Source organism: Taudactylus pleione, unplaced genomic scaffold (genome assembly GCF_031769625.1).
Source record: "Taudactylus pleione unplaced genomic scaffold, aTauple2 ptg000133l, whole genome shotgun sequence".
Taxonomy (NCBI): Eukaryota; Metazoa; Chordata; class Amphibia; order Anura; family Myobatrachidae; genus Taudactylus; species Taudactylus pleione.
The window spans coordinates 1606775-1628794 of record NW_028284535.1 but is presented as its reverse complement, the minus strand read 5'-3'; the positions used below and the strand labels follow the sequence as shown (position 1 = coordinate 1628794).

The window sequence follows — 22020 nt, the reverse complement described above, 5'->3', positions numbered from 1 at the left end:
CGATATTGGACAAATAGGTGAAAGCCGCAGTGGGCGTCTTTATGCCGGCTGAGCTTTGGCAAGCATTAGCATATTTTCGCCGTTGCGTTCCGTACGAAATCGGAGCTGCAATTGCATTCCGTACTGAGGGCCTGATTCAGAGCCGCTCGTAAGCGGCCGCTCGTTCGTTCCTGAGCGATGTTTGCCCAACTGCGCATGCGTACGGATCGTAATACGCATGCGTGAACCAGTCAGTGCGGCCGAAAATCGTTTGTTCGCTAAATAGCGAATGCCTGCTATTTTGAGTGACAGAATGAGGCGTATGTGGGTGGTAACAGGGGAAGGTGCTTGAAAACGGGGAGTGGAGATCCCAACGCAGGCGTGCTTAAAGGTCAAAACGGGCGTTTTATGGGTGTGCATAATTAAAACAGCAGCGTCATTGACCACGTCACTGGGTTATTTTATAGTCAGAACTGCTCGCAAGATTGCGGTAGGAAAAACCAACCACAAGAATAGCGAGCAGTTCATACGCTGGTCGATGTACTCGATTAATCTACTAAATAGCGGACATGACGTATGATGCGAGCAGCCAGGGGGCGTAGTCTCCAAAAAAACGACCAGCCCCTTTTTTCAGAACGAACGACCGCAAATAGCGTCTGGCTCTGAATCAGGCCCTGAATCAGGCCCTCAGTCACACGCAGATATACAAATGTTGGACATCACATTGATCAGTGTAATCTACCACATGTTGTGCGAGTAAGATGCTTAACGAGGCGAGGTCCCCCGGGCCCTGGCGTGGCGAGAGGGGCTATTTGGCGCGACTGAAGCCATTTTAAAAAGGACACATCTGTAGGCTCATAGTATATGTATACAGAGGGAATGGGTGGGGAGCCTTTCCCACCCTCCCACACATTTGGACATGCCTAGGGGTAAATTTACAAAAGTGAGAATTTTTAGAAGTGAGTTTTAAAAGTGATGTTGCCCATAGCAACCAATCAGATTCTACTTAACATTTAAATAGCACCTTCTAGAAGATAATAGCTAGAATCTGATTGGTTGCTATGGGCAACATCACTTTTAAAACTCACTTCTAAAAACTCTCACTTTAGTAAATTTACCCCCTAATGTCTGGAAAAGTAGATTGATGTAGAATCGGTTTCCGGGGGTCGCCCTCCTTCATTGGTCAGCAGAGGCCATGATGACACAAATTGCGCACTCACAAATCCCGCACTTGCACCTTGCAAATCCCCTTCAAGATCTGAGGAGAGTAGGACACTGTGCTTTTATGTAAAGAACTCTAAGGTACAGATTGAGATTATAAATACGTATACTGTAGTGTTATTCTCTAAGCAGGAATACAAGGGTGTGGTGCAGTAGTTATATTTCGGTACAAGCTGTAGTGCGGCGCAGGTTCGCTGTGCTCGGGGTAGTGTGTGTGGTATGTAGGAAACACCGCTTGTTGTTGTAGAAGGCAGGTCTGGAATTGTGGGAAAAACAACATTTAGCTGCAGGTACAAAGTGATTTGCCTCCCAAGCCTGTAAGGAGCTCGCAGCCGTTTACTTTGGGGATGGTGATTAATACCAGCTCATCAGTCTGTACTGTTCTCAATAATGAGCTATTGTGTCAGGAGGAAAAGTGATGATTGACGGCTCTGATACCTATGAGGTTCCGCAGCAGAGAGCGGGTTTCAATTTCTGCATTTTGTCATTTAAACACAGTTGTCTGAGATTCTTTACTGGGTGGTCACATAACTGTATATCACAGAAACTGCTCTGTAAATGGACAGAGTGGGGCAGATGCAGAGCCGTAACTAGACTTTTTGGTGCCCTGTGCCAGAAAGAGCATTGGCGCCCCCTCATTTTTCAAAGGGACATAGGGCCTGATTCAGGGCCTGATTCAGAGCCGCTCGTAAGCGGCTGCTCGTTCGTTCCGAGCGATGTTTGCCCAACTGCGCATGCGTACGGATCGTAATACGCATGCGCGAACCAGTCAGTGCGGCCGAAAATCGTTAAATAAATAGCGATTGCCTGCTATTTTGAGTGACAGGAGGAGGCGTATGTGGGTGGTAACAGGGGAAGGTGCTTGAAAATGGGGAGTGGAGATCAGGGGCGTTTTATGGGTGTGCATAATTAATACAGCAGCGTCATTGACCACGTCACTGGGTTATTTTATAGCCAGAACTGCTCGCAAAATTGTGGTAGCAAAAACCAACCACAAGAGTAGCGAGCAGTTCATACGCTGGTCGATGTACTCGATTAATCTAATAAATAGCGGACATGACGTAGGATGCGAGCGGCCAGGGGGCGTATTTTTCCAAAAAACGACCGCAAGTTTTGTTCGCTCGTTCAGACCTAGAGGCGTGAACAGACCGCAAAGAGCGAACGGTTCATTTGAATAGCCACCCCTATTTTCTGGACAAGCGAGCGGTAATTGCGTCCGGCTCTGAATCAGGCCCATAGTGCACCAAAAAAGGGCCATGGCTTCATGGGGAAGGGCCGGGGAAGGGATAGGAGAGGCGAGGAGATGCTGGGAATTAAATAAGAGGAAGCTGCAAGCAAGAATGATAATAAACAGAATTTAACAGGCCCAAACAGCGCCCCCTGACCAGAGTTCCCTACCTTTTCAGATCTCTTCCCGGGAGAAGCCCGGGTAAGAGAAGCAGGAGGGGGGTGATGGGGCGGGGCCTGACGATTCGCGTCATTAAGCCCCGCCCCCTCGTGGTAAAATTGCCACGATAGGCTAGAATTTGCATAGGGGCGGGGCCAAATGACATGATTCATGTAGAATCATGTTTTAAGCCCCGCCCCTACACAGAGACCCGCGATCGCCGCCGGTATTCTCCTCATTCTGCCCACTTCACTAGGAAGTGGGCAGAATGCGGGAGAAATGCCTACCCTTCCGGGGGTGCGGGGGGTTACCCGAAAACCGGGAGGGTAGGCATGTATGCCCCTGACCTGTGGTGCCCTGTGCGATGGCACTGGTTGCACTACCCTAGCTACGGCCCTGGGCAGATGTACTAAGCTTTGGAAAGGGATAAATTTCAGAGAGATAAAGTACCAACCAATCAGCTCTTAACTGTCATTTTTCAAACACAGGGGCCTATTCATCATGGAAGACCTCAGGTCACGGATGCGCAAAGCCGCTGGGGAGCTGGTGAGGAGGCAGCGGAGGGATCCGCTCGGATCCCTCTTCGCATCCCCGGAACTCCTTCCCGTAGGAAGAAGCGGGGATCCGAGAACAAGCTCCGTCTGAAGATGACCCTTGTTCTCGGCAGCAAACTTCGGAGTTTGCTGAATACCAAAGAGGTCCTATCGGACCCCTGATGATGAATGGCCCGGTAACTTAAATATGTGGTTACCGGGCCATTCATTGTTGAATGAAAAGGCCCCACAGCCTGTAACATGACAGCTAAGATCTGAGTGGCTGGTACTTTATCTCTCTCCAATGTATCACTTTCAGAGCTTAGTACATCTCCCCCAACGTTATCTACTATCCCCACAAACCCGAACTGACCAATGGACATGACCAGAATTACTTCTTTGCATTATATTTAAAAAAAAAGGTGGGGCTGTGGCACAGTCCTAAATTCTAATAGGGGAGCCACACCAACTGCCACCCTAAGCACTGCCAAACATCACTGGCCAGGGCTCACTGGCAGTTGGTGTGGCTCCCCTTTTAGAATTTTGGACTGCCAGCCCCATCTCCGGAGGGACCACTGCTAAAGACGTTGTCTTCTTTGTGTCAACTCTCATTACGTCTACGGTTATACGTATATAGGCCTTTCTCCCACAGAATAAGTTCAGCTACCAGGACTAGCACCATGCATGTACCATACCTGCCTACTCTCCTGGAATGGCCGGGAGGCTCCCGAAAATTATGTGGTGCTCCCTGCCACCCGTTAAGGCAAGTCTCCTGCACCCCCTTCCACCTGTCCGCACTCACTTGCACCCCCTCCCCCCGCTTACACACACACACCCTCGCGGCCGCCCACTTGCAAAGCACAAGTGGGAGGTCAGGGGGGGACAATGATGCGATTCATGCTGAATTGAGTCATCATAGCCCCTCCCCCTGCTATACAATACCTGTATTCTCTGCACTGTATAGCGAGCGGCGGGGCCACGTTGACGCGATTGTGCCGCCACATTCATTGCACAGCCCACCTTTCCGGCCACCATGCCCCCTCTGTGCCGACTTGACAGCAAAGTCGGTGAGTATGGTATACACGGACAAGTCGCATTGATCTGTTGGTAAACAACAGTCATCCTGTTCTAGTAGAGAGTATATAAGAGATAATAAGGATAAAATAGAACCTTGTATGGTCATGTGACTTCTAGCAGCCATGTTGTATATCGTACGCGGAGTGATCACTATTCCATACATCATTTTCAGTATGGAAAGTGCACAATGGGCCTGCGTCAGAGTTGTACTGTACTGTACGCTATGCTGATGTTTCCACAGTTGAGCGATAGCCGTCTGCGGATGCGCCCGACGCACTGTGTATGCGTCACATTCCATTAGCGTGGTCACAAGCAGCGACTTTTTATTCGCAAAGAGATTGACAGTTGAAGGCCGTTTGGGGGAGGTAACAGGGTGGGCAGCCAAAAATGCAGACATGGTGCGACCGTTTTCAGCTGCCTGTGTCTGCGGTCCCATATGCACACAACATGGCTCCAGCAACTCAGGTCAGACGGCCATTCTGGGCGACCACAGAGTCCCTCAAAAGGCCGATTAGCGAAGTATCTGCGTATGCGGCTGCATATTAGTACAGATTTCCTTGGATTTGCGATGGCATCTGTGGGCATCTCGATACAAATCCCACCGTCTGCGACATTTGCATATTTTCAAATATACTTTGCATACACATACGCAGCAGCAGCCGCATTAACGCACAACTCTGTATTAGGCCTAATATATATATAAACAGTATATGGGGTTGCAACACGATGTGTATTTTGTGGACCTATTCAGAAATGTACAATATACAGAATATGTACTATATATATATATATTTGCGATACTATGCAAATGCTGGTATCAGCCTCCCCCTGCTGCAGTAACCTGCGTCTGTATGTGCAAGCACTGAGATGCCCACTTTCTGCATCTCTGCACGCTGTAATACCGGTGATGATTCTTTATACGCCACCATTAATGCACCATCCACGCTTTCACCAGCCCTATGGCGCGTGCAGTTTCTATGTCCGACTATGGTCTCTGCAGCTGATCTCACAGAAACTCCCAGAGCACAAGACACGCCCACAAGACACACCCACAAGACACACCCACAAGACTGACCTTTTTTGTGTACTTTTTTTTGTGGTCACCTCCCAGTCACTGCCTAGGAACGCCCATCACTTTGCCGCCACATATTTGATACCGTCTGTCCCGATTGTAACAGAGGCCCTGATTCAGCCCCGCTCGCTGCCACAGCTTTTGCGAGCGGCCAGGTGATAGTTGCGATGGTCGCGACCATCGGGCTTGCGACGAGACCCTTGTGGTAGGGTCTCATCTGCCGCAAGCCCCACTGAGCTTCTGGCTCTAATAGAGCAGGAAGTTCCCTACTGACATCACTGGTGTTGTCAGTAGGGCTGCCCTCAAACGGCAGGCGTTCCATCAGGAACGCCTCTGTTTGACCAGCCACCCCCCCACCCCGCCTACAAAACGGGGCGAGCTGTTGATCAACATCGACAGCCGCCCCGTTTGTAGTGAGCCCTGGAGCGAGTGAATTTCTCACTCGCTCCGGGGCATGTGCAGTGCGCACGGCACACGTGCGCACTGCCCGGCCATGGACCCACTTGTGAGCGTTATGCGCTTGCGAGCGAGTCTGAGTCAGGCCCAGGATCATTGTACGTGCTCTCCGCATGACGCATGCGCCATGGGGGTTTTCGAAATTTTCGGGCATGCGCAGTTGCAGATAACCACTTTACCACGTGAATATCGGCTTTGTGCGCAAATGGCTCGCGCCTCTGAAACAGACCCCTAATTCTCGTCTACAACCTTTGAACCTCTTCTGACCAGAATTCCCGGGCATCATTATTAAAAAAGTGGAGGTAATTATTTTATATTGCTGCCATTAATTGGAAATCTTTTATCACAGCCATTAATCAATATAATATCGCCAACTGGGACTTTTTTCTACTTGCACCACTGTGAACCTTGCTAAATGCACTTCCCCATGGGGCAGCTATCGCCAGGGGGGTTACCCATAATAACCCCTTCATTCGCACCTCATGAAAGCCGGCGTGCCATTCACATGTGTCATATATGAAGCATGACTTTCCCACTGCACACCTCATTTGTAATGTTTTCATAAACCAGAGCAGTAATATCTCCTGTACAGATGGAAGCTGTCAGAGCTACAAGTGAAAAGGATGAAATGCAGAGGTTTGCAAAAGCCAACTCTACGTAGCCCAACAGGTCATCACAGTAAGGATGTCGGGGTAAGACCCTGGAGACGCTCTAAATGGTTTAAAATAAATCAGTGATACACACCATGGGATGTATGGGTAGCTCTCTAACCGTGAAAATTCCCTCACATTACCTTCAGGGGGCGCTGCTGAATAGCCCAGGGGGGAGCTCCTGGAGCTATTCAATTCACTGTGTTGTTTGCTTGGTCGGGAAGCAGTTAAGCTGGAGAATACCAGTTCTTGCAACTTATTTATTTATTACCTGTTATTTATATAGCGCACACATATTCTACAGCGCTATACAGAGAATATTTGGCCATTCACATCAGTCCCTGCCCCAGTGGAGCTTACAATCTATGGCCCTCATTCAGAGCCACTCGCTAGCGGCAGTACGCTCGTTCCGAGCGATGTTCGCACATCTGCGCATGCGTACGGATCGTTATACGCATGCGCGAACCAGTCAGTGCGGCCGAAATTCATGTGCTCGCAATATAGCGAATGCCTGCTATTTTGAGTGACAGAATGAGGCGTTTGTGGGTGGTAACAGGGGAAGGTGCTTGAAAATGGGGAGTGGAGATCCGAACGCAGGCGTGCTTAAAGGTCAAAAAGGGCGTTTTATGGGTGTGCATAATTAATACAGCAGCGTCATTGACCACGTCACTGGGTTATTTTATAGCCAGAACTGCTCGCAAGATTGTGGTAGCAAAAACCAACCACAAGAATAGCGAGCAGTTCATACGCTGGCCGATGTACTCGATTAATCTAATAAATAGCGGACATGACGTATGGTGCGTGCGGCCAGGGGGCGTTTTTAACAAATAAACGAGCGTATGTTTTGCTCGCTCATTCAGACTTAGAGGTGTGAACAGACTGCAATTTGCGAACTGATCATTTGAATAGCCACCCCTTGTTTTAGAACGAACGACCGCAAATAGCGAACGGCTCTGAATCAGGCCCTATATTCCCTACCACATGCTCACACACATACACACTAGGGTTAATTTTTGTTGGGAGCCAATTAACCTACCAGTATATTTTTGGAGTGTGGGAGGAAACCGGAGCACCCAGAGGAAACCCACGCAAGCACAGGGAGAATATACAAACTCCACACAGTTGGGGCCATGGTGGGAATCTAACCCACGACCTCAGTGCTGTGAGGTAGTAATACTAACCATTACACCGTCTGTGTTGACTAAACCTGCGTGTTTAGTCGCGAGAGCCCATACCTCCCAACTGTCCCGCTGTCCCACCCGCGGTCGCAGTGTCCCGCAGTGGGGGGGAAGTTGGGGAGAGCACATACCCGGGTGTGCAGAAGGTGAACAGATGCCGTGTGCATGCGCATGGCATCTGTTCACCAGTGTAAGGAGAGCTTGGATGCTGCCCAGCATCTCAAAGAGTGCTGGGCACGCCGATACAGTGACGTAAACGCGGGTTGCCGCAAGGCTCCGCCCCATTTTCATGAGGCCCCACCCCTTCCAGCAAAGTATCCCTATTCTTGGTGCACAAAAGTTGGGAGGTATGCGAGAACCGGCATTCTCCGACTAAAGTGCTGGCCGTGCAGCTGTTAGCGTCGCGCTAAGCCGGAAAACAGCCGTGCAGCCGGCACTTTAGTCGGATTTCTACTCGCACCCTCAGGGGTGGTGCGAAAATAAATTCTTTAGTCGGACCAAAACAGCACAGTGAATTGAAAAGCTGCAGGAGCTCCCTCCCAGGGCTATTCAGCATCGCTCTACATTGAATCGCCCCATAGAGTTCAGTGTACTATCATGCACCTATTCTCAGTGTTAAGAGACATTCTGCAGGAGATTGACGGCTTCCGACAGCCGCCCAGTGGACCTTTTTGACTGGTCGCATCAGATGCAGCCATGTCAGGGAAAGCCCAGCCTGGCATGGTTGCATCTGGTTAAGATGACGCTAATAAGGCATTTCTCTTTTAATAATAGCCAATAGAATATATAAATAGAAGGCCCGGATTAAGGGGCCACATGGGCCTGGGACTGAAAATTATCAAGGGCCTATTGAAAGAAGCAGAGGAGGTGTGACCAGTGTTGTGTGGGTGTGGCCAGTGTGTGGGTGTGGCCAGTGTGGTGAGGGTGTGGCCAGTGCTGTATGGGTGTGACTGCAACCTTTTGTTAGGAAACTATAAATACATTTTTAATATTTATGGCCAACTGGTCATATTCTTGCTGTCACGATGGGCCTATTTTTATGTGGAGACCTGGAGCTGTAGCCCCATCTGCCCCATTGTTAATCCGGCCCTGATTAATATCACACAACCAGTTTATTTATATGAGTACATATGTAACCCCCCAGGAATAATCCCAAAACTGAAAAGGGGATAACACAGCCTTTTTTACTCTCTCAGGAATACCAAGGGTTAATGTGGCTTCCAGGCAATACAATGTTGCCAGTTACTTTTCATGTTGCTTGCAGCTGATTGGGTGCCCTAAGGGCGGGAAGCCCAGATTTAGAATGTTACCCTGGATCTGCAGAAGGGATATATACAGCTGCTGCATAGTCTGAGAGGCAGGAGCAGAACTATGGGAGGCAATGGAGGCGTCTTCCGCTGGGCTCCAGCACTGAAGGGGCACAGAGTGTCAGCCGCTTGCACCCGGAACAACAGCACAGCAGCACTATCCCTGCGGCGGGAGACCTGCGGAAGTGGCCGAAGTAGCCCTGAGACCCGCTGGGTAGCGGTGGTCCAGGCAACTGCTGGGAAGACCGGCATCCGCCCGTCCCGTGAAGCTGCAAACAGGAGCCATACAGCGACTGTCTGTGGACTTGGGTAAGACAATCACCCCTCTGCTTGTGATCACCTCTATTGCCAAGGGACATCCCCCCATAGTTGTAAAACACTGGGCTGGGAGAAGCAGCATTATATAGCCTGATAATTACCAAGCAACCTTACACAGGATTAAATGCTAATAATCCATTACCGCAGTAGTGACTCTGATTAAATATTACAGCAAGGTATCTAGTTCTATTTGTAATACTACAGTAGTGACTGACCAAATACAAGAATAATCAATATATATATATATACTGGAATCCATAGTGTTCTAGAAAGTGCAGTTCACTTTCATTATAAACGCTTATTAATGGATCCTCAACTTCCTTTGTTTTTGTATGATCAGTGACGATTCAAGAGACATTTTATTACTACTGGACTCAATTTATGGGAACATTCAGCTTCTTGATAAACGTTTCTTTGAGATATGCACAGTTGGTTATAAATGCACTTACACTATAAGGTATACTGTAATCATTTAATGTGTTGTGATGTTTGTAGGAAATATTTCACTGAGGTTATTTGCTTCACATATTCAGTATTGTTGAGCTCTTTTATGTACATTTTCTAATGTCTGAAAAGTGATTGCTACTGTGATTTACTAAAATGCCTTATTCTGGAATGAGAAGATATTTGTTTACCCCTGAATCTGATTTGCACTACTGATCTTTGATGCAAGGATGTATGTAAATGTCTTGTTCCGAAACTAACAGTGTAAATGAATAATGGTGAAATCTGCATAGTAACAAAATAGAGTATACAGTTGCTGATTCTTAGAGACAAACATCTTCAAATAAACCTGCTTTCAATGAAGGCATCTGTTAAAAATACCTTTCGTGTAGTCCCACCTTCCTTACCTCTCTGAATCGCACCTTAGAACCTGTGCTGGGTGGAGAAATTCAAGTACCAGGTAAAGTGAGAACATTACTGTTTGAAATTACTCTGATACCGTTCACCTGGGTATCGCACATACATATTTTCTTTCTCTACGCTAAGTGTCTTGATAAGCAGCTGCCTAGGTTTATGGAAAATTGCACTAAAGTTATTTTAAATCAACCAAATGTTATTAGCTCAACAAGACACTCCAGGCTGGTATACGGAACCTCACTCACTAGTAGCCTAAAGCCTAAAAGAGCTGAAGACAGCAGATTCTCTCTTAAGTATACGGTCTAGTGACAAACTATACTGTATATAAATATAAACCGGACAAAATGACGCAGTCACCTTCATAATGACTAGTGGCACTGAGGCTCTCTGCAGTAACGTGTCCCTAAGTGCACACACTGAGATCTCCCAAGAAATGGCAGAGACGACCTGACACAGCAGCCCGGTACATGACACCACCAGTCATTGCCGAGCTTCTAGGATGAGGACTGGTATCAATGTGCAGCGTCAGTTCCACTCAATTATCACACCCCATCCACCCAGCAACTGCTGTAACTGACAGCATGTTCTCCTGCTCCTTCACATGCTGATTTCCAGAGGCCAATGTGCCATGCTCGCCAGATAATGCAGCCTCGCTAACCCACAGCCTATTGATCTTTGCTGGGCACATGCAGAAAACATGCACGTTTACAGAAAATCACAAATCATCTGGCACTAGGTGGGTTAAAATGCAATACATCAATAAACTGTATAATTTAAAGAAAACTGTATTTTGCATGCCATATAACTGCAAAAGAAAAAAATAAAAATAAAATATATATATATAATATATATATATATTTATTATTAGTGGCATGCTGAGACATAATTAGCAGGCAAGGAGAATACTAGATGCTCTGCAGAAAAAAAAATAATTGCAGTGAAATAGTTAGAATCAGCAGGTTACAATCCATTTAGAGGCACTTACGCCTTTGCAGAGCTGGTATAACCTACATGTTTCACACTGCAGAGCATCAGACGCAGCCATCTGCAGCGGGCACATGTCCTGTGCAGCAGGACCCTTCCCCATCCTTATGCTGTGCTCACCTTTGCAACGTCCCTGCAATCCATCCAGCACAGCATCTTGCTATATGCTGGCAAGCGTGAGGCTGCTGCTTGGATGCTCAGACCTGGCCAACAGAACCCAGCACAACAGATCTGGATGACGTCATTGCTTGGGAAGGCATACGTTTCATTATTAGGGACGTGATTCTATGCAATCTGTCCGGCTGTCAATTGTTTTTTTTTTCATTTTCGACTGGCACTTGACAGATTGATATAATAAATCAAATCTATAATAAATGTGATGGTCTTTTCGTGAAAGGCGATGTAAACAGCGCAGGTGGGAATGAGGCCAAATTCTGAAGGTGATTGGATTGTAAACGGAACGCTACAGTTGTGTCCTTACGCATATTCGCTGCAGTCACGCCAAAAAAAGCCCTCTCAGTGCATCAGGTCCCGTGAGACTCTGCTGATGCCCAGGGCCAGCTCTACCATTAGGCAGCTGTCTAGGGCGCCTTGGATCTGGGGGGCGCCACAAAATGAAGGATGTCTCTGTGAGAGGCATCCTTCTTGTACTTAATGTAGGTGGTGACTGTGGAACTTTTAAGACGCCACCTCCACACTTTCACCTGAGGGGTTGGAAAGTGAGTATTAATATCTGTGTGGTTGGGGGGTGGCAGGGGGTAGTAGGCCGGGCATCTTTTTTGCCGAAGTTGCAGTGCGACGCTAGTAGAATTGCACGGGACCTGGCGGGCGGTAGGAGTGGGCCTTCCTGTCACTCAATTTTATTGTGCAAGGTAGTGGCCTGCCTCCCCTGACACTTTTAATTCAATGAGGTAGTAGCGGGTGCCAGGCTGTAAGAGCGGGCGCACCCTCCAACCTCTCTTGACTCTTGGCCTCAATTGCTGCACAATACAGAGACTACCAGCATTGTGAAGCAGAGCTTGGGGCCACGATGGCGCGGGAGTATTGCGGGCATTCTGTGCCTTCATAGGGCACATAGGCAAACGCAGGGGGGGTTTCTGTCTGCCTGGAAACCCCCCTCCCCAGCCCACGCCATTTCCACAATAGAAATAGTAATAGAATAGAATTTTACTAGTGCTGCATGTTCTTGGAATGGTGCCCACGTCTAAAATAAAAACATTCAGTGCAGGCAGGATGGACCTACTGCCGCACCGAATGGCTTACTGTGATCGCTGGTCCTGTATCTGCTGGAATTATGACACAATTCACTTGTTATGATGCATATTAAAGATGGTTAAGTACTAATTATGCTCTCTTCATGGACTGGCCACACTCATTCTAAAATCGAGCATTTGGAAATCCCCCTCTAGAAATTATGCGTTTGCCACTGGGGCTGGTACTACGTTTAATGGTGAGACCGAAGTGCGGCCGCTGATGCAGTCTTGGAGACTCCTAAAATTCAGAGTACACTCCCAGATCCCGCCCACTTCACTAGCAAAAGTGGGCGGGGCCTGATGACATGTTTCACTTCGAATACAATACGAATCGTAAGAGTGTTGACAAGCAGTTAGTCAATAATAACAAGCCAGCTATGATGTTAGTTATAAGCGTTTCACCAAATCGCTCATATACTGTAATAGTATCATATAGGGATAACAGATCATGTATATTGATGTATAAGGTTTTAATGTATGGTGAACGAAGCATAGGCAATGGAAATCTATAAACAGTCTGTGTGTGTCCATGATGAACGATGGCCGATAGCATGTAGCAGGGATCAGAGAGATCCGTGCTACATGCATTCACAGAAGAACGGATGGGATCAGTGAGTCCCGTTTGTGCTTCTATGTTAAAAAAGAAAAAAGAAATGACAGCCTGTTAAAAAAAACCCCCAAAAACGGCGTGGCCTCCCCAATAGTTCAACCAGCCCCGGACTTTGACCCAGTACTGGTTATGCAAAATATGGGGGACAAAAGACGTAGGGGTCCCCTGTAGTTAAACACAACCAGCACTGCGCTCTGATCTGGAACTGGTTCTGGAAATACAGGGGAAAAAAATGTATAGGCTCCCCCTGTATTTACCAGAACTGGACATTCTTCGAGCAGGGGGGGCCTAGGCCTGGGGTACCCTGGAGAGGGGGACCCCAGCTCCCCAGGGATCCCAGACCTAGGCTGACTAGCAGTCAGGGTTGATGTTTTGACCAGGGGACCCAGTGAAAGGGCTCCCCCGGGTGTGGCATTAGCCCCCCCCCCACTAGCAGAAAGTCTGATGCTGGTTCTGGAAAATACAGGGTGACTCTATTAATTTCTACTTCAGGGTCCATAGGGTATCCACAGGATACCTTGGGGTATAGGTGTGACGTCAGTCGCAGGGCACCAAAGAGTTAAGCTTTCAGCCTCCCAGGATGCACTAGGTCCCCCTCCTATACCCCGCCCCCGGGCCAAGGCACCTCAGTTTAGTTTGGTGCCCGGCCGGAGTCGGGTGCACCTGTTGGAGTGGGGGCTAGAAGAGCCCCTGAAGCTTATTCTTCATGCAGCTGTGGCTGCACATCTGGATGTACAGCATGGACAGTCAGTCCTGACGTCCATGCTGTCTTCCCTACACCCCGCCGGTACCAGAACGCCGGTACTGATCCGGGGATGCTGGTGGGCGTCTGGGGTCACAGCTAGCGGTGACCCCAGATGCTCCGGACCATGGCCGGATTCAAGGGGGACAGAGGTAAGCAGCGGGGTCCCGCGGTGGGTCCCCACTGATCACATGGTCCTAAGTCCCCAGGCAGGGGGCTCCCTGGGGACTGGCTGCAGCGTGGAGCCAGGCGACCAACCTGCGCTTCCACTAGCCCCTGGGACAGCGGACCGCAGCAGAGCGGTAGCGCTGCGGCGTCCCAGGGGTTAAATGCATGCCAGGGGAGCGCGCCTTCCCTGTCTCACAGCCGGCGCCTCCCCCGCTGCACACAGCCCTCTCTGCATGCTGCCGACTGGTCCTGTGGCAGCGCTCCTCCCCCAGGCCAGCCTCCTCTCTGCTCCTCGGCGGCCATCTTCTCCAGAACGCATGGTGAACGCTGCTGGAAGCGCTGGACGGAAGCATCGTGGTCTGGGTCCCCCCGCATACCTCTCCTCCGCTGTGGTCAGGTCTGTGTATGCAGCGCTGTGTCCTACCAGGCCCTGTGTCTGTGTAGTTGAGTGATCAGCGCTGTTAGTGCAGGAATTGTTATTTTTCTGCATTGTATGTGACTGTGCTAGCGCTGCTGCCTGTAATCTTTTCTTCTCTAAACTGTCAGCTTTATTACTGTCCCTGTTCTTTCTGCTAAAGCCCTTGCGGTGCGGTGCTGCAGGGTGGTCTCTCGCCTATTTAATACTTAATTGGTGAGAGAGGTCACATACGTGGTGCCATCATGTCTGAAAGTGATTTTCCCCTCCGGCTACAGTGTACCACGTGCAAAGTACCGTTAGCGGAGGGGGAGGGTAGCGCGGAGGGCCTTTGCCGGCAGTGTTTGTCCATGGCGCGGCCTATTACGGTTACAGCACCGGTACAGGAGCCGCCCTGGGCTTGTTTCGCTCAGGCGTTAACAGCTTTAGTGGGCCAGTTAGCTCCGCAGCCCGCGTTTACTCCGATGGGTTTGTCCCAGCAGTCTGTGGTGTCGTCACCCATGCAGGGGTTCCCACGACAATTGGTGGTACCCCACAGTCTCCCTATTTCCCCGCTCCCGGGTTCTCAGGAGCCAGCGTGGGTTAACTCCCTGACGAGTTCTGTACAGCACTTGTCGGATGTGTTGCAAGGGGAGTCTGTGATGCGGTCTCATAAAAGGCCGGTGGCGTCTCTGTCCGCTCCTTATGAGGATGACGAAGGGACGTCTGATGATGGGGAGATTCTAGATCCTTACGATCAGGAACCTCTCCATACTAAGGACGCTGATGCTAAGTCCAAAGTATATATTCCTGGACTTATTCGGGCGGTCCGCACAGCCTTGGTGATTGAGGACGAAGTTCCCCCAGCGGCTAAATCTAAGTATGCCTTTTTCAAAGATGTGAAGGGCGATGCCACAGTCTTTCCTCTTTCGGGTCAGTTGGTGGACCATTTAGAGGAGGCGTGGAAACAACCTGGCAAAAGATACCAGCCGCAGAGACGCCTGGCGGTGGCTTATCCGTTCGCGGATAATTATTTTGCGAAGTGGGAATCCCCTCCACAGGTGGATTCTCACGTGACCCGTCTTGTCCGTAGTGCCACATTGCCGATGCCATCCATGTCCTCCCTTAAGGATGCTACGGACCGCAAGGTAGAAATCTGCCTGAAGTCCGCTTATTCCCTTGCTGGGGGGGCAGCACGGCCGGCTATGGCCATTTGCTGGGTTGCCAGAGCGATGGAGCGCTGGGCGGATTCATTAGAGGCTTCTTTTGAATCCGACTGTCCGGCCGATCAGGCGGAGTTGATTGGCAATCTCCGTGATTCGGCCACCTACATCAACGAGGCGGCTCTAGACATTAGTACTCTGGTGTCTAGAATTTCTTCAGCAGCGGTAGCTGCTCGTCGCACCTTGTGGCTGCGATCCTGGAAGGCGGACGCAGATTCCAAGAAAGGTCTGGAAGCGTTGCCGTTTACCGGAGAAGTTCTCTTCGGTCCGGATCTGGATAAGATTGTGGCCACGCTGGCGGCAGCCAAATCTGCCTGTCTCCCGTCGGCCGCTGCTCCTTCTGGTTCGGGACCATCGTCCTTTCGGTCATCTAGGGCCCAGGGCAGGCCCAAACCACAGTCGTTTCCTCGACAGGCTGGCCCTAAGAAATCGGTCAAGCCCCGGAAGCAGGCATGGAGTACCAGACGTCCGGCCCCCAAGCCAGATGGCAAGCCTGCGGCCTGACGGTCCGGGCCTCCCTTTGGGGGATCCCAGGGTGGGAGGCCGCCTGCTACAGTTCGCCCAGTGTTGGTCGACCACTACGACAGACACTTGGGTTCTGGAGGTGGTTTCCCACGGATACGCCCTCTCCTTCCGGCACAGACCCCCGGCTCGCTTCTTCACCACGGGTCTCCCATCAGACCGGAACAAGGCTACGGAGCTGCGGAAGGTATTGCACACTATGCTCCAGGCTGGAGTTATAGTGGCGGTTCCATTCTCCCAGAGGGGCCAGGGTTTCTATTCAAATCTATTTTTGGTACAGAAACCCAATGGGTCATATCGTCCGATTCTCAACCTCAAAGCACTCAACAAGTCTTTGCGGGTCCCGAAGTTTCGGATGGAGACCCTACGGTCCATCATTCTGGCGCTGGAACCTGGGGACTACTTGGTGTCATTGGACATACAGGACGCTTACCTGCATGTCCCTATTCTTTGGCGCCATCAACAGTTCCTCAGGTTTGCAATCAGCAGCGACCACTTCCAGTTTCGGGCGTTACCTTTTGGCCTGGCAACAGCACCACGTGTTTTCACCAAGGTGATGGCGGTCATGGCGGCTTCTCTGCGGCTGCAGGGAGTCCGCATGTTGCCGTATTTGGACGACCTGTTATTGGTGGCAGGATCTCCAGAGCTCCTGTTACGCCACTTGGACCTGACCATTGCACTGCTGCAACAGCACGGCTGGCTAATCAACTGGCAGAAGTCCACTCTAATCCCGTCTCGGAGGATTCTGCATCTTGGAGCCTTATTGGACTCGGGACAGCAAAGGATCTTCGTGACGGAGGACAAGATCTCTGCTTTACAGTCAAGGGTGCGCAGTTGTCTGCACAGCCGCCGGGTGTCCTTACACTCGGCGATGAGGTTACTGGGCTCCATGGTGTCGGTGTTCGACATGGTGGAATACGCCCAGTTTCACTCCAGACCTCTGCAGCACCTGATCCTGTCCAAGTGGAACGGGCTGACTCAGTCTCTGAAGTCCCAGACGATTGTGCTCACCCAGGAGGTTCGCCTGTCCCTTACGTGGTGGTTACAGACGACCCACCTCAACAAGGGACGTCCGTTCTGGGTTCCAAATTGGGTCCTGTTGACAACGGACGCCAGTCTTCGGGGCTGGGGAGCAGTTTCGGGTCCACACTTGTTCCAGGGCAGGTGGACGCCGACAGAAGCGGAGCTTCCAATAAATATCTTGGAACTCCGTGCGGTCTTCAATGCTCTCCAGCAGGCACAGCGGTTTCTCCAGGGTCGCCCGGTGCAGGTCCAGTTGGACAACGCTACCACCGTGGCCTACATAAACAGGCAAGGAGGAACTCGCAGTCGGGCGGCTCTCGTAGAGGTCTCTCGGATCCTGGTTTGGGCGGAGCGCAATCTTCCGGCCATATCAGCGGTTTTCATCCCGGGAGTGCTCAATTGGGAGGCGGACTTTCTAAGTCGCCAGGACGTTCATCCGGGGGAATGGTCCCTGCACCCGGACGTTTTTCAACTACTGGTGGACAGGTGGGGTCTTCCAGAAATCGACCTCATGGCGTCCCGGCACAACAACAAGTTGCCGGTGTACGGGTCTCGCACAAGAGACGAAGGGGCGTCTCTGGTGGATGCTCTGTCCGTCCGGTGGACGTTCCGGTTCGCATACCTGTTCCCTCCGGTCTCCCTTCTTCCACGGGTAATCCGGAAATTCAAACAGGAAGGAGGGACGCTCCTGTTGATAGCTCCCGCGTGGCCCAGACGGCACTGGTTCTCAGACCTTCAGGGTCTGTCCGTGGACATTCCTCTGCGGTTGCCGCTACGACCGGACCTTCTGTCTCAGGGTCCTTGCCTTCACCCGGACCTGACTCGGCTGTCTTTGACGGCGTGGCTGTTGAGACGGCCATGCTGAGGTCCCGGGGGTTTTCCAGCTCTGTGGTGCGTACCATGTTACGAGCTCGGAAACCGTCTTCCGCGAGGATATACCATCGCGTGTGGCATACGTTCTTCCAGTGGTGTCGACCGAGAGGTTATGCACCGCGGGAGTTTCGTCTGTCTCGGATTCTCGCCTTCCTGCAAGCGGGACTAGATCATGGGCTTCGCCTTGCTTCTTTGAAGGTACAGGTTTCGGCCCTATCTGTCTGGTTTCACCGTAGGATTGCTACAATCCCGGATGTGCGCACCTTTATGCAGGGTGTTCTCCGCATTCAGCCGCCCTTTGTTCCACCTGTGGCGCCTTGGGATTTGGCTGTGGTCCTGAGGGCTCTCCAAGGACCGCCGTTTGAACCACTGGGCTCAGTGGATCTTAAATGGCTAACAGCTAAGACTGTTTTCCTTCTGGCCATTGCTTCGGCCAGACGTGTTTCTGAGTTAGGGGCTCTTTCTTGTAGACCCCCTTTCTTGGTTTTTTATGGGAACAGGGCAGTGCTCCGCACTCGGCCCGAGTTTCTTCCCAAAGTTATTTCCCAGTTTCATATTAACGAGGAAATAGTTGTTCCGGCCTTTAACTCACCGGGTCTTTCCGTGGGTGAGGCCTCTTTGGATGTTGTGCGGGCCTTAAGGACTTATGTTGACCGCACTTCTTCGTTTAGGAAGTCGGACGCTTTGTTTGTCCTCTTTGGCTTCCGTAAAAAGGGTTGGCCTGCTTCAAAGCAAACTTTGGCAGCCTGGATCCGTATGGCTATTTCTGAAGCTTATCTTCATGAAGGCCTACCGGTCCCTCCTTCTCTGAAGGCTCATTCCACTAGGTCTGTGGGTCCTTCGTGGGCAGCTCGACGTGGTGCCTCGGCAGTTCAGATCTGCAAGGCTGCTACGTGGTCTTCTGTCCATACCTTCGTGAGGTATTACAGGTTTGACACCTTCGCCTCTCAGGATGCTTCCTTCGGGCGGCGGATTCTCCTTTCTGCACAGGAGCGTCCCCACCCTTAAAGGATACTGCTTTGGGACATCCCCAAGGTATCCTGTGGATACCCTATGGACCCTGAAGTAGAAAATATGAGATATGGTAAGAACTTACCCTTGTTATCTCTATTTCTACGAAGTCCATAGGGTTCCACAGGACTCCCGCCCTGTCGCACCTGTGCTGCAGATGGGCTTTGCTCTGGTCACCGGTTTTCCGTCTCCCTCTGGTGAGAATGTGATTCTTGTATGTGTCCAGATCTTTGTTCTCTCTCTTCCTTCTCCTCCTCCGGCCTATGGCTTGGTAACTAACTGAGGTGCCTTGGCCCGGGGGCGGGGTATAGGAGGGGGACCTAGTGCATCCTGGGAGGCTGAAAGCTTAACTCTTTGGTGCCCTGCGACTGACGTCACACCTATACCCCAAGGTATCCTGTGGAACCCTATGGACTTCGTAGAAATAGAGATAACAAGGGTAAGTTCTTACCATATCTCATATTTTTTTCCCTCTGTATTACCAGAACCAATTCCGTATCAGAGCCCGGTGGTGGTTGTGCTTAAATACGGGGACCTCTACGTCTTTTGTCTCCCGTATTTTGCACAACCAGCACTGGGTCAAAGCCCGGGGCCGGTTGCAATTGTGGGGAGGGGGCCACGCAGGTTTTTTTCTTTCTTTTTACATAGGCTTTCATTTTTTTCACACATAGAAACAGAGACAGGTCTCACTGATCCCGCCGGGCTTCTGTGTCAATGACACAGATGCATGTAACACGGATCTCCCAGACCCGTGCTATGCATCTGTCATATCGCACACAGGGCCTGATTCAGACCCGGACGCTAAGCTGCGAACGAACGCAGCCAAAAGGGGCCGGGTATGCAAATGCCGATATCGCACTGTCTGGTGGAAGGACGCCCTCTATGCCTTAAAGAGCGACGGCAGAGCGAACGCACGCCAGTATAAAGACGCCCACCTTTCTCTCTTAGCACACATCATCTCCAGGAAGTGTGTGATTAATCGGTGACATCGAGAGCCATCGGAGCTGCACGCAGCGCTTGAGGCATCCCCTACCCCACTGCAAGCACTGCGATCAGTGCTGTCTAAAATCCAACCAAGTGACGTGTACAATGATACTTCTTTGCTAATTATGCACACCCCTAAAACACCGCTTAGACGCCCAGACACGCCTGCGTTTGCACATCCACTCAACCGTTCACAAGCACCTTCCCCTGTTACCATCCACAAACGGCGCAATCTGTCACTCAAAGTAGCGTCCAGTCTGTGTACTACGAGCGCACAATTCCCAAGCGCAGTGATTGACTCGCGCATGCGCATATTGATGCATACTCATGCGAAACGTGCGATTATCGGCCATTGTGTTAGTTTGCGGCTTAGCGTCCGGGTCTGAATCAGGCCCACAATCTATCGTGAACGATAGATTGGGGGAACATCGTGCAGTTTTTTCTGCACATTGTTTCCTTCAGCTGCCAGGGAGAGTTCAAGGGAGATTGCAAACGACATTAGATCGTTTGCAAATAATCCAATGTATGGGGATCTGTACTATAAATCAAATATAGGAAGAAATACACACACTTTTTTTATTTCTAAATCCAGGAAAAACTGATATTTCCCATCACATCTGCATGGTAAACGCGTGACTGGTCAGGGCAAAGCTCGTTCAGGGTCTACTGTATTTGGTCAGAGCCTTGAAGCGAATGTTTATTTTACTGCCGTGCAGAAACATATACTGTACGTCCTCTCAAAGAATCGTTTTTACTTGAAAAAAAAAAGTATGCCCTGTTTGTACATTCAGTTTATTTCTCTTACATGAACAGTAAAACATATGCATATGGCCATTATTTAACTTGGGTATATAGTTTGCCTGCTCTGCTTTTTAAATTCTTGTATATGACCTATACACGGGCACAAGAGGAGTAAAAAACCTCCTCTTTCAATATCTATAACGCAAGTTAAAGCTGCATTCTATATAATAATCAAGGATTGCATGTTCTGAGCTGGACATGTGCAGTGGGCAGGGCCAGCCCGGGGCATGGGTGAGTAGATCCAGAGGGGGCACCTAGACTTACCACCCATCTGGGATTACTCCAGACAGAGTTAGAGCAAACCAGGAGATGGCATGGCACAGATTAAGTATAGCTGCGTGAGGGTGGGGCTGAGGTGACCGGGCGCATGCCTGGTCCTAATTACTAGTAACGTGCAGTATTATAATATATATATATATATATATATATATGTGTTATTAAGTTCCCAAAATTAATACAAATTGTAGGCCAAGCCTCCATTACACCCAGTCCGAGTTTCAATCAAACTAGCCAAGCCCCATTTAGCATGCACAAATCCCCAACCAGGAAGAGCACACTCTCTTATTCCACCAATCATTGGGATACACCAGAGAAAATCAGGACTAAAATATAAATACCAAACACACACAGCAACTATATCGTATGGATGGAATCGGTATGTAATGCCGGCTGTCGGGATGCCTCTTGTCAAAATACCGATGGTTGGTATCTCGACAGGGGTCTGGTAAGTATACTTACCCTCCCCCTTCCCCCCCTAACCCTCCCTTCTTGTAGCCTAACCCTAACCCTCCCCACTCCGCACCCTAACCCTTTCCGTTAGTGCCTAAACCTAACCCTCTCTACGCTGCACCCTAACCCTTCCCTTAGTGAACTAAACCTAAGTCTCCCCCCTTCGTGCCTAAACCTAACCCTCCCCCCTTCGTGCCTAACCCTAACACCAACACAGTGGTGCCTAACCCTAACCCTCCCTAGGGTACCTAACCCTAACCTCCCCCCCAAAGAAAAACTAACGCTAAACCCGCTATGGAACCTAAACCTACCTCCCCCCCCCCGCGGCTAACAGCTAAAATGCCCCGGAATTACCTGGTTCGGGCTGCAGTCTGACTGTGTTCCGGTGTCGGGATTAAGATAGGCGTCGGTATTTCAACGCCTATTTTAAGTCCTGTTCTGGACTTTCAGCGTCGGGACTCAGACCAGTGGACTGCAGCCGTCCGACAGTCTGCTAACTACATTCCGGTATGGATGTGTCTTGACCTAGAATATTCTACAAGCCACAGTGGCCAACAAAGTAGCAATTAAAAGGGGATTGCCAATTTAAAGAAACAATATGTATAAACCCTCTACACTCCCAATAATAGTTCTTTGGTGGAGGCCCCCAGCCTACATTCCAGAA

General features: G+C 50.2%; 1 protein-coding gene across 2 annotated transcripts in view; it reads right to left on the bottom strand.

Moving 5' to 3' along the window:
- PRRT3 (proline rich transmembrane protein 3) overlaps positions 1 to 22020 on the bottom strand; it is a 108927-nt gene that overhangs the window by 72460 nt on the left and 14447 nt on the right. Inside the window, exon 1 of one of the 2 annotated variants that reach the window (XM_088473237.1) lies at positions 11144 to 11210. The exons of the other annotated variant lie outside the window; for it this stretch is intronic. The gene's annotated coding sequence lies outside the window, so the exon portion shown is untranslated. Of the gene's footprint in view, positions 1 to 11143; positions 11211 to 22020 lie in introns of those variants that run through there. 2 annotated transcript variants of the gene reach the window in all.